This window comes from Xiphias gladius, chromosome 8, assembly GCF_016859285.1.
Source record: "Xiphias gladius isolate SHS-SW01 ecotype Sanya breed wild chromosome 8, ASM1685928v1, whole genome shotgun sequence".
NCBI lineage: Eukaryota > Metazoa > Chordata > Actinopteri > Istiophoriformes > Xiphiidae > Xiphias > Xiphias gladius.
Window position 1 is genome coordinate 4188011 of NC_053407.1, and position 12638 is coordinate 4200648.

At 38.4% G+C, this 12638-nt stretch overlaps 1 protein-coding gene and 1 long non-coding RNA gene across 2 annotated transcripts in view; both read right to left on the minus strand.

Annotated features, from left to right (window-relative positions):
• The window catches only part of znrf1 (zinc and ring finger 1), a 96628-nt gene that overhangs the window by 20980 nt on the left and 63010 nt on the right, over positions 1-12638 (minus strand). The window lies entirely within an intron of this gene.
• On the minus strand, positions 5617-7475 carry LOC120792721. Its single transcript, XR_005707881.1, has 2 exons — positions 6810-7475; positions 5617-6231 (listed from the first exon to the last, which is right to left on the minus strand). It is a non-coding gene; the product is annotated as an uncharacterized LOC120792721 (long non-coding RNA).

Genomic DNA, 12638 nt, shown 5'->3' on the forward strand with positions numbered 1-12638 from the left:
GATTTCAATTCAATGACAACTACTTTGGATTTGTCAAGTGTACAGTACTACCTCCTAGGGGGCTATATCAACCTGTTCTACCATACAGATATAATGGTAAACTCATGTTTCCGCTTCGAAGGACTTTTGGAGAGAGTTTAAATCAGACTAGTGGTTGTCATCACAGTAGTGAAGAAAGAGCACTATTGGGTGTTTGGGTTTCATTTTAGCTACAAAAAGCTCTTGAAAAAGGATACCAGATAGCCCAGATAGATGAGGTTTGGCATTTCAAACCTCACACACTGGAAAACTATTTAGGGACTATGTCAAAGCCTTTCTGAAGTGTACGCACAAGGCGAAGTTGCAACAAGCTCATCTTAAACAGCCTGTGGGGTAGATTCAGTTTAAGGACTGATCTTGGAACGTGTGAACTAATATCTTACCCTTAAAAATTCATAAAGCTGACGTTTAGTGGATATTATGACGTGAGACTGTTTTGCTTCATATCTCTCAATGTTGCTATGGTGCAGTGGCATCACAAACATTTTTGATTGTAGGGTTAAAGATGTGAATGTTTTCATGGGTGCCATGACAACTACACATGCCAGACTCGTTCTGTATGAGCTCCTGGAGAAGTTAGGTGATCGGCTGTTGTACTTTGACACAGATAGTATTATATTTTTATAAAAACACCACAGTGCAAAAGTGTCTGCAGATGGTGTACAACAAATGTGGGTTTTTTCCTAATTTCAAAACACTGCCTTATGGATATTGAGATTTTTGACATCAAGCTCCAGCAGCCATTTAGCATGGTTGTGGCAGGTCTGTTGAATAGTGGTATTACTTTTTTTTGTGAATCCCATGACTGTATATTTACTCATGTTGGCAACCGTTATATGATGACTTGTTCAAAATAAGGGATATACATTTTGTGGAAGGATTACCTTCTTCTCTCTGTGATGATACTCTTCTCCCGCCACATAAAGTCAACCTGCTTATCATTGACAATCTGATGAATGATGTGAGTGGCAATTTAGAAGTTCAGAATGTTTTTGCCAAGTATGTCCACCATGAAAACCTCAGGTGCATGTATATTTTGTAGAATTTATTTATTCAGGGTAAGGCCAGTAGAACCATTATTCTGAATACTAATTATCTTGTTCCTTTTAAAAACCTTCGAGACCAGTACCAAATCTTTCTGTTAGGCAAACAGATGTTACAATACAGGACAAAATATTTTTTAGGATCTTTTAATAATAGAACAGCTGCACCATACAGATATTTATTAGTTGACTTTAAAGCCAAGGCACCAGATAATCTGAGATTCATAACAGATAAGTTCTCAGGCCATGATGTTGTCTATAGTGGATTCTGAAAGTAATCAGACCCCTACAATTGTTTCACATTTTGTTTTGCTGCAGCCTTATGCCAAAAAAAAAAAAAAAATTGTTCCCTCATCAATCTACAGCTAATACAACATAATAGCAAAGCGAAAACAGAATTTTGCTAATTCAATAAAAAGGAAAAACTGAACTTTCACATTGACATGCGTATTCAGACCCTTTGCTATGACAAAATTTAGCTCAGGTGCCTTTTCTTGATCATCTTTGAGATGTTTCTTCACCTTGATTGGAGTCCACCTGTTGTAAATTCAATTAATTGGACATGATCAACATTTCTGCTGCATTGAAGGTTCCCAAGAGCACAGAGACCTCCATAATTCTTCAAAGGAAGAAGTGTGGAACAACCAAGAGTTGACCAAGAACCCAATGGTCCTTCTATCTGAGCTGCAGACATCCGGTATGGGGATGGGAGAAATGTTCAGAGGGACAATCATCGCTGCAACATTCCACCAATCTGGGCTTTATGGCAGAGTGGCCAGACAGAAGCCTCTCCTCTGTGAAAGTTTAGAAAAATGCCCCTAAAGAATTCTCAGACTGTGAGAAACAAGATTCTCTGGTCTGTTGAAACCAAGATTGAACTGTTTGGCCTAAATTCTAAGCGTCATGTTTGGAGGAAACCAGACATGATGTTTAGAACTGTTGTCCTTCTGGAAGTCATCTTAGGGAAAAGTAGAAAATAAGCTGGATGATGCAATAATGAATGTACTAAAGCCTCCAGACAGAGTTACATGAAAAAGCTAAAAAGTATAGTATTGCTTTACTACGCTTTTTAAAAGTCATTGGACCACATGATGACGAAAAAGGACTTTTGACACTATAACTTCCAGAAGATGGAGGGAATGAGTACAAAGAAAAGCAACATTAGTAGAGTGATGAAAACACAAAAGATATTATTTCTGAGGATATGCAACATATGCTTACAAGAAAAAAGGAAAATGGTTAATGTATTATGGATTTGATGAAAAAATGAATGAGTCATCTAGGTGTCGGATTTATCTTCGCCCCATCAGGGAGAATGTGTTGTTAATAATGTCATAAGAGGGTTGCCCATGTATGATTGATTTTTTTTTTTTAAATGTCACAAAACCACACAAGAGTGTAGCCTCTTTCCAACCACTAGGAAGGTAAGAGATTTTGAAGACTCTTGGAATTTTAAATGTACCATTATCAGCAGTGCAAAACACTCAGGTGAGACAACTTATTACCAGTTACAAAAGTTCCATTACACCTATTGGCAATATTGATGAATATTCAGATATACCTCTAAGTAGTGTAAAGAAAAAAGGCAAATATCAGAAAAGACAGAGGCCTCCTAATAAAGACAATAACGGATCATTTAATTTTTGATATATATTGATTATCAAACAAACATGTACATGAAAGAAGAAAACAATGTTTACAAACTGACTTTTGTTTATATATGGATGTGTAAAAAATGTTTCACTAAAACACCGTGCCATCTGTCTTTTTCGTCTGTGACTTTTTATTTGTTGTGCATGAATCATGATACAATTATACGAAAACAGGATTTTACAAGCAGACCTGTTCACACTGCACACAGGTAAGATCAAAACAATGACATAGATCAGGTTGAATTTGATTGACCAACTTACAGACCATAATATCATTACAAAAAAGATTATTACTATACTGTTTTGATATATGGTCACAGGACAGACCTTTTTGAATATTAAATTTAAAAAAAATTGTCTTGCACTTGGCATGTAGAGTAAAACATATTTTTCACAGTTAAGCTTAAGAAAAGTAGATAATGGCATCTGGGAAATCAGGGTGCCATAGGTCATTTCCAAGAGAGTCAACACATCTCTGTGTTTTGTAATATACATTGCCAACCAGTGCCTGCCTCCATAATGAGAAGGATGCGTGTTGACTACAAGAATAGCATGTGATTCCTGAACATGTTCAGGTAGTTGGACACAAGCAAATACCCCCAGAAAACAAGCTTTTTTGGATATGCTGTTAATAACTGAAACTGGTATCACATTGGCTCCCACTATGTTGATGCAATAATTCAAATTACCTAGAGCCATAAGACAAAATTTATCTTTTGTCCGGATGTATTCAATTTTTAAGATCCGCTCCATTTTTCTTGAAAAAGTAGATCAGCGTGAACAGGAGTGATCAATTCTACAATTCGACTTTATGATGTATATTGTGCCCTCTGTCAATCCTTGATTGTCACTTAAAGGCATACATGCGACCATATAACTGGTTGTATCCTTGATAAACAGTCCACATGCAAACTGTGAGTCTAATGTATCCTTTCCATAGTTTAGTAGGCATTATAGCACACCACTGTATGGGTATGTGTTTGAAGATTGGGAAATCAGTCTCCCACGGTTATATAAAATTAAATTTAAATTTTTCAATCGATGTTTGCATAAGAGGCAGAGTAAAAAGTCAAGGTCACTTTTTAAGCACTCCTCTGACATGCTGTAGAGTAGTGTCATTTTGTATCTAACTCCAAAAACAAAATGTATTTGTTTTTTTAAAATGTATCCATATCAGCACTCCCGTAATCCTTGAAGTTGTTCTTCCATTCTTTAGAATGTGATTTTTTTGTAGCTGTGTCGACTGCTTTATTAGTTTTTCTTTTAGTTGATTGGTCCTGTCTTTTTATTTGTGTATTTACAACCGTAATAAAGTAAAGTAATGCAATGTGAATGGTATGTGCTGACCTTGATCACACTTGAGACCAATTTCAATATCGCCAATTGCTGATTTGGACAGAGGCATGTAATGCGGCTTGTAAAAGTGAAGAAATCTGACAGTCCACAATGTCTGTATAAATAAACAACTTATAACACCCAACATGAATATTAGCTGAATGTGGGGCATACTGCTTGGGGTAGTGTCGCTCATCAGGAGTCAAAATCACCACACCTTGTTTGAACCCTAAAATATTCACCAGCTTACCATTAGATGTGACCACCATGTTTGGGTCATCTGTAACAGCAGCACAGTTTCTGATATTGTTGTATTTTAATGACAGGCCTCCAATTCCGCCATCTTGGGTAACCACTGAATTAAATTTAGACGTGTTTTGGTACGCTCTCAGAAAAACCCGGTTGCAAAGAAATAACTTCTCTCAATTGCATTTTAAACTCAGCTACATGCACATCAGCATCAGATTTTTTAAATGGTATTACAACTATGTGGATATTGTTTCTCAATCAACCCCACCTCTTATGGCTCTCTGAGGTTGACAGACTTTGCACACTTTGTTCTGTAATTCCATATTTTATTTTGAGGGTACACAGATAAAGATACAATGCTAGGCAAATTCACAAAAAAGCCGGTCTCGCATATGCCTTTTTTACGAAATCCAAGAGGTAAATCTATTGGGCCAACAGAGCCATTTCACCAGGACAACGGTCCTACGCCCCACCGTTTTCCTGCTAAGAATTTTTCTATCATAAAACTTAGTTTTTATCAAGAATGACTTTTTGCAACTCTCATAAAAAGATCCCTGAAACATTACCCCAGCGAAGTCTTTTAATTCATAATCAGCTGGTGGTGTGGCTGACACTATTATGCTAACTTTTGGCTTATTGGATGTTGAAAAACTAATTTTGCATGAATCCAGTAGAGATTCAAATTGTTTATTGTAAAATTCCTTTCCCACATCAGTCTCAAGCTTTTAAGGCACACATCCCTCACTTAAAATATCCCCCAAACTATTAGTGGCATAATCACGACTCTTAGACGTCAGACATCAGATCCAGGCATATTTGGAAAACACATCAATACATGTCAACAGGTACCGAACACTGTCATTTTCCTTTGAATAATCAGTCATGTCCACTAAATCTGCTTGAAATTGTTTATCTATAACATTAACAAGAACTATGTTTCTTGGAAAATGTTTATACACTTTCTTGAAAAAGTGTATAATCAGCTTGTTTAATAACTATTCTTTTAATTGTTCCCTCTGTGGTGCTATGCTTATACTGTCTTTTATAGCAGAGCAGAGTTTATTAATACTTCCAAAAAGCACCAGGTTTGGAAGGGGCTTAATACACTGTTTTAAACGTTCTATCCATCATGGCTCCTCTGATGGAAATGAATACAATCAAGATATGGTCAGCCCGTTTATTGTTGTTTTTTTTTTTTCCCCTCTACACATTTGGTTTGAAAAAACATTGGAAAAACATGGGGGAAAAAAAATGCAAAATAAGATGTCATGTGGCAGACAAACTAATTTGAATGAAAATCTCTTCTTTTAACATTAAACATTTTACTGAAAAATCATAGTGACTAACATTCAAATCATGTACAAAATCTTTCAATTTTTTTTTACATTGATTGTTGCCAGAGATGAACAGCATCGATAATGACAGATTTATCTGTATTTTTTAGGAGAGTCTCTTGAATTTCAGCCAGTCTTGGTTCAGTGTTGGGTTTTGTTAATAAGTCAGTGAGTCCATAAGTCCACAATATCAAGAATCTTCTCAGGTTCTGTACAACAACAGAGGCATCTTATATAGACAACTATGCTGCCTCTGGCTTGGATGATCAATCTGACAAAACCCAACAATTCTCCTTTAATTTTTTTAGAGATGATATTTTCAAAACTCAAACATGTGGTAGCCTTCAAAATTTTGACATCATGTGGTGGAAGAGGTGGTGACAGATCCTTTGTAGGTTTGTAGACTCCTACAGCATCCTCCTCTGCTTCTTGAGATAGGAATGTGAGATTTTGTTGTCCCAGACATTCGGCATAGTCGGCCAGCCACAATATGTTTTGCTTGTCATCTTCGTTAATAAATTCCCATCTTTTTGTCTCATGATCTTGTGAGGGGATAAGCGGGGCATCATAAAAACTGATCTGTTCAAAAACATGGTATAAAATGATACATCAAAATTAATACACAAATGATAAAACTTTTATCACGGCAATAGTCACCTTTTTTCACTTTAAAAAAAAAAAAAAAGTATTTCACTGCTCTCTCAGATGGTACCTTGGTACAATGCACCTTTATATCCTTTGTCATAGTGGAGTAACTCTTAAAAATCCACTGCGAGATCGTCTAGTTACACTACTGAATGTAAAAAATAGCAAGTCGAAGACAATCGTACCGGATTATATAGACTTGATAGTAAATGGCTGGCGGCCAAATATAGCAGCATCCATGGTTGATAGGTTTGGAGGTGATGGTGAGGTAAGTAGGCAATCTTCGTCATCTTTTTATTGATAAACTGACTAGAGTGATTCTCAACTTATATACTGCAAGAATGATGTTAAACCCACACCCCTTTTTCTCTGAACAAGTCATCCCCAACTCACGACAAATATGACATACACATATCAACCACATATCATATGACACATGGGCAGCATGCACGTGCACGTGATGTGTGTGTTTTCGTATATGCGCACACACACATGCATGAAAAGTGACTTACTATTACTTCTCCCACCTGAAGTTCTCAGTTTTTCCTCTCTATTCCCATTCACCTGTCTGCCCCTCCCATCCACACACCTGCTCCCGCTTATCATTAGCCCCGCAGTCACCTGAGCTCTCCTCACCTGCACCTCATTCTGTAATCAGCCTTGTACCATATATACCAGGTCTTTCCTTTGTTCCCTGTTGGATCATCTGTTTCATAAACATTTATAAAGGTCTGATAATAAAAATGAATGAGAGGATGTAGTTTCTGATGACATTCAGTGACTGGGAGGGAATATACTGAGCAGTACTGTGCAAGAGGAAGGAGGGGAAATTTTTATTGATTTGTATTTAAAAACAATTTTCTTCACTGTGTCTGGCCCTCTCACATCGCACTTGGGATACTGGTGGTAATAATAGTAATAATAATAATTATGATAATGGTAATAGCAAATACTCCGCTAAACATTAGTAAAAATTCTACTACACTGATGATGCGCAAACCAAATTGTGACCTATAACAGCCCACAAAGTGTCCGGTATTTAGGATGTTTTTATCCAGCCACTGACACTGAAAACAAACCAGCGATGTATCCCCTGCAATGCGAAGCCTCGTTTTTCATAGGTCACGTGTTTTTCTGCAAAACAATATAAGCCTCAAGGTGAGGTATCAATTATTAAAAAAAAACTACTTTACTGCATTAGCTCTCCAGGATCCCCCCTGGAGGCTGGATGGGGGGGTACTGTCACGATCTGCCTGTCTCCAGCCTATTCTCACTGCTCCCAGGCGATATTTTTCCGCTCATCTCCCCAGACCAACCATTTTTCTTTCACCCACCTGGTGTTCTCAGTCTTTCCTCCCTGTTTCCATTCACCTGTCTGCTTCACCCATTCCCATACACCTGTTCCCACTTTTCATCAGCCCTTCAGTCGCCTGAGCTCTCCCCACCTTTGCCTCATTCTGTAATCAGCCTTGTATCAGGTCTTTTCCTTTATTTCCTGTTTGACCACCTGTTTCAGCTCCCATGTGTGGCCTGATGCTTCATAGGCTCCAATTCATAAGCTTGGACCTTCATAAGCTTCATAAACCTGTCAGGCTATCCAGCCATTGGTTTGCCAAAAGGTTTATTACCTGAAGCTTTGTTCAACACTACTCACTTGCGACATCTACTGCTGAAGTTATGGTCTTTTCCTTTTTTTTCTTGTTGGATCCTCTGTTTCATGTCCTATGTATTTTCCCTTTGTTCCTGCAACCTGCTTTTTGTTACATGTTGCCTGTACCTGCCTGCTATCTTGTCCACCCATCTGCCTTGTAAGCCTTTCTCAATTTATTTAAAAAAAAAAAAAAAAAATACTTCACTACATCGGCCAGCGATTGTCTGCATTTGGTTCCACCCTGCCTGTGCTGTTTATCAGCTAATCCATGATAGGAATGAAGTTTAATGCTGAACTTCCAACGTTTCTCCTAGACTGGTAAGTAACCAGCTGTTAATGCTAACGTTGGCAAAAGCAAATAGCAAAAGCTTACATATAGCACCCTTTTAAAGCTACCATATGTAGCTTTTTTTCTAATATTTTTTTGGTTGAAATATGCTCCAAAACACATTTATGTGGACAGGTGCTTTCAAAGGCCTCTGTGACCCAGTGCAGACAGAGCAAACCTCGCCCTTTTTTTAACGAATTAGAAAAGGCCAAAGTCAGGGGTGGGAGCTCAATATGTGAACACGCTTTTGTTCTCCTATTCCTCTCCTACCGTGGCTTCAAGCTAGTATTAGCTGTTGGAAGACATCACTATTGGTGACTCGCAGGCTCCTGCATTAGCTGGGACAGTGTACACAACAAAGATGTTGAAGGGCTGGTAGAGCATAATGGTTAGTAGGAGCAGCGGAATGTGCCATGCTAACATTAGCTTGATTTCCAGAACCTGCATATTGTAGCTTGTAGGATAGATATAATATTCAAGTACCTTAATAAGTAAACCTTATGGATTTCAACTTCGCTATTGTTATGGAGATTGTGTTGATTAATGGTTAACTTGTCAATGAAGAAAGTGTTCAGGAGCCCAAGATGACTTATTCTGGAAATATTTATTGAAGCTTGACCAAGGAGAATGGAGAAATTATCAATAAAAGTCTACGTGCATGATGCCGTCTCCATTCTGAAGCTCAGTCCCCCGTGCTCAGTCTTTTAACCCTTACAGATTATGCAGCAAATACTTTATGCCCAGAAACGATCAAGCTCCGTACCTCCCCAGTATGTGGAGTTAGTCCATTGGTTTGCTATTCTGTAAACAGGGAAATGTTTTTACCTGTGTTAGTTCAGATCACATTGCACGAGGCTTCAGTATAACGTCAGCGCATCCTGGCCTGGAGCCAGTGTTTTCTGGCTATGCCCAGGGATTGTAACAGACCCCAATCCATGGCGTCTAAGCAGGCAAAAACAGCCATCTCCTTTGACCATGGTTACTACAGCAATTCTGCTTCAATTTTTATCAGAAGGGCTCTGTTTTCCCCAAACAGCCTCAGACAACTGCCCAATGTCTCAAGGAGGGAAGAGAGTGTACCTTTCAGAAAGATTTGCTGCTGCCGCCTGAGACCTCAAGGCCCATACTTGACCTGTGTAACCCAATAGAAAATTCCCTAACAACTATGTCACTGTTTTTTGTTTTTTGGGTTTAGGTCTGGGCTTTGACTGGGCCACTCAAGTCAAACACAAGTCATATACTTTTCCCAAAGGTACTGCACTGTTACATTGGCTGTATGATTTGGGTCATTGTTATGCTGAAAGGTAAACCATTGCCCTCAGGTTGCATGGACTCTAGAGCAGGTTTTCTTCAATGACCTCTGTATTTAGCTGCATTCATTCTTCCCTCAATTAACCACAGGGATGGTATTAGCCAGGTGATGAGCAGTGACTGGTGCTCATCCGACACAGTGCTTGGATTTCTGCCCAAAGAGTTACATTTTTCACATCAGACCAGAGAATCTTTTCCTTCATGATCTCAGTCCTTTTAAATGCCGTTTGTTAAACTCCAAGTGGACTGTCAGAAGCTACTCTTGAGTAAAAGGCATATGTCTAGTCACTGCATCATAAAGACCTGATTGACAAGTGCAGCTGAGATGGTCATCTTTCCTGCAGGTTCTCCTGTTTCTGCAAAGGACTTCTGAAGCTTGGGTTCTTAGTCACGTCCCTGACCGAAAACCCTTCTTGCCAGGTTACGCAAGAGTCCTGGTAGTTCAAAGCCTCTGACATTTCGCAATCTTGAACCCATTCCTGGCAACAAACAAAGCTTTAGAAATGGTTTTATACCCTTGCCCTGATCCATGCCTCATAAGTTTTATCACAGATGTCTACCCAGAGTTTGAGCTTCAAGGAATGGGTTCCTTTTTTTTTCTTTTTTTTTTTTCTCCCCCAAACATCTGTTGTGAATTGTGGGACGTTACATACCCATGTGTGCCTTCCTAAACCTTGTCCGATCCTTTCAGTTCTAATAAGGAGGATTACAATCAGGTGTTAGTCAATTAAATGGCAATTGAGGAAAGTCAAAGCAAACAGGATGCACCTGGCCATAATTTGGAGTGCCAAATCTCCCTCTAGAGCCAGAGAAGACATTATACAACTATTTCCAGAGGCTGAATAGTAGTTCTCATTCCCTCACTCATGTTGAGTGTCCCTTTTTAATACAACAGTGACCAATTTCACTTTTTTTCACAACATCAATAGAGATCTCAGATTGTTTTATTGGTCCAAAATTTTGGAACCAATCCAAAACAGACCTGTGGAAAACCTACTTGAACCTGAGGTGCTCAAATTATTTAGATACCTGATCAGAAAGGGACCTGAGATCCTAATGTTTTAGGACTTAATGTACAAGACAGTTCAGAAACAATTAAAAACCTGCACCACCTACAAGACTTTCATCATTAAGCATATTCAAAAATAGAGGTTATACCATACAGCTATGGATTAGCAGTGCTAGATGCTTCAACTAAGCAAATTATAAGTTTCTGTACAAATACAGCAGAAAAGTGCAATTTAATTCATCTGCTCTTGTTTCAAGGACAAACTGAAAGGAATGTTACATCAACTCTCATGGTCTCTTCTTTCCTAACCAGATAACAGATTTGTTTTTTGTTTTTTTTTGGGGGGGGGGGGTAAATCTGTCCTTTTTGTGGACCCAACCATTAAATTCACTACGGGATGACCTTCAGCCGACTAGACAGTCCCACAAACTGTGGCAGGTAAGCATATATACAGTGTAACTATTCACATCACAGTTAATAATACTCAAGACAGCTAATGCAGCCAGATGTCATCAACATTACTTTTTGACTGAAAATAACCTTTTGTTGTGCATGTTGTATGAATCCAGTTGTCACAATGTAGACATCCTACATGTGCAAGATAAATTTTTACCATAGTGAAATTAATGGAAGCAAGGACTTACAGGAAGACAAAATTTATGTAAAAATGTAATAGTAAGTATGCTAAATGTTAATTTTCTCAGTTAAAATATGAAAACACACCATTCTGGTACTTTAATATATTGTATCTCAAAAGCATTAACATTTCCTTCTCTGCTGGAAATGGAAATGTATGCAGATCATTTGGTGTTAATGATTACTTATTGAGGGGAAAAAAGACTATTGGGCTAAAATACCACAAAGGCAGTGCAGTCCTTATGTGTTTGGTTATATTCATAAAATAATCGTACGGCAAATGTCTAATGGCCTTGCTCAGAGATGTGTTGATGTGCAGCAGTCAGTAGGCCCAGCTGATTGACAATAGACGCCGGAGCTTGCTGGGAAATGAGAAGCTGCAGCTCAGCCTGTTTTCAGGGTCTCAAAAAATCCAAGAGAACAGAGAATAAGAGACAGGGAGAGCGATGGGAAAAGACAGACAGAATTTACAGAGAGCGCACAGCAGGAAAAGAGGTGGTCAGACAGACAGACTCATAGAGGAAAGAGGTACAGAGGGAGAATGAGAGAGTAATTTGCTGGAAATAAAGAACGACAGAATTGGAGAAAAAACAGGAATTATGGGATTCGTCCTCCTTTTACCATCTCTCTTCTCATCTGTTATCACCTATCAGGGTACCCCATCACTCTTAATCCCATATTCCTTAAGACAGTTTCACCTTTCCATTCAGTTTGAATTTAGCAGCAGGCTTGAAACTCTTTTTTTTCCTTTTTTTTCTTTTTTACTGCAATTGCCTTGTGGGCCTAGTTGACTGCAATTTGTGGAGCTGTAAAATAACTTGCCTAATCCCCCTCCCTATAAAAACTGTAGTCTGTATGGTTACGTTGTCATTATCAGAAACACAACACTGCTGATCACACTGTGCATACATACACAAAAAGACTTCTACAAGGTGACCTTAAGGCTCCAGATCAGATGCACATATACACAGTCTTGAGTCAAAGAGTAGCAGTCAATCAACAAGTTTCTAGGGGCAATGAAAAGACATTGCTGCTGTCAATCATGTGTCTCCAATCAACCAGGAGTGGCAGCCCAGGCCATAATTAAAACAGCATTCTGATCAAGGAATTTGATAATTTGACACTGTGTGCAGTAGTGTTGTTATATCAGTATGGACACAGAGTAATAATAAACATGAATGATGTTAAAACCTCTTGGGCAAGCCAGCAACAACTCTCACCATCACTCTAGGTCCTATCTGTGGTTTGACCGTTTGGCTTTTATAGAGGTGAAATTTGGATATTGATCATACAAAATTTTTGATACTAAGGCTGAGATGGACCAACAGACTCAACAATTTAAAAACAGCGGTAAACAGTGTAAAGTGTTTAAATACCTCAGTAGCACAAATAATATGAATATCTCA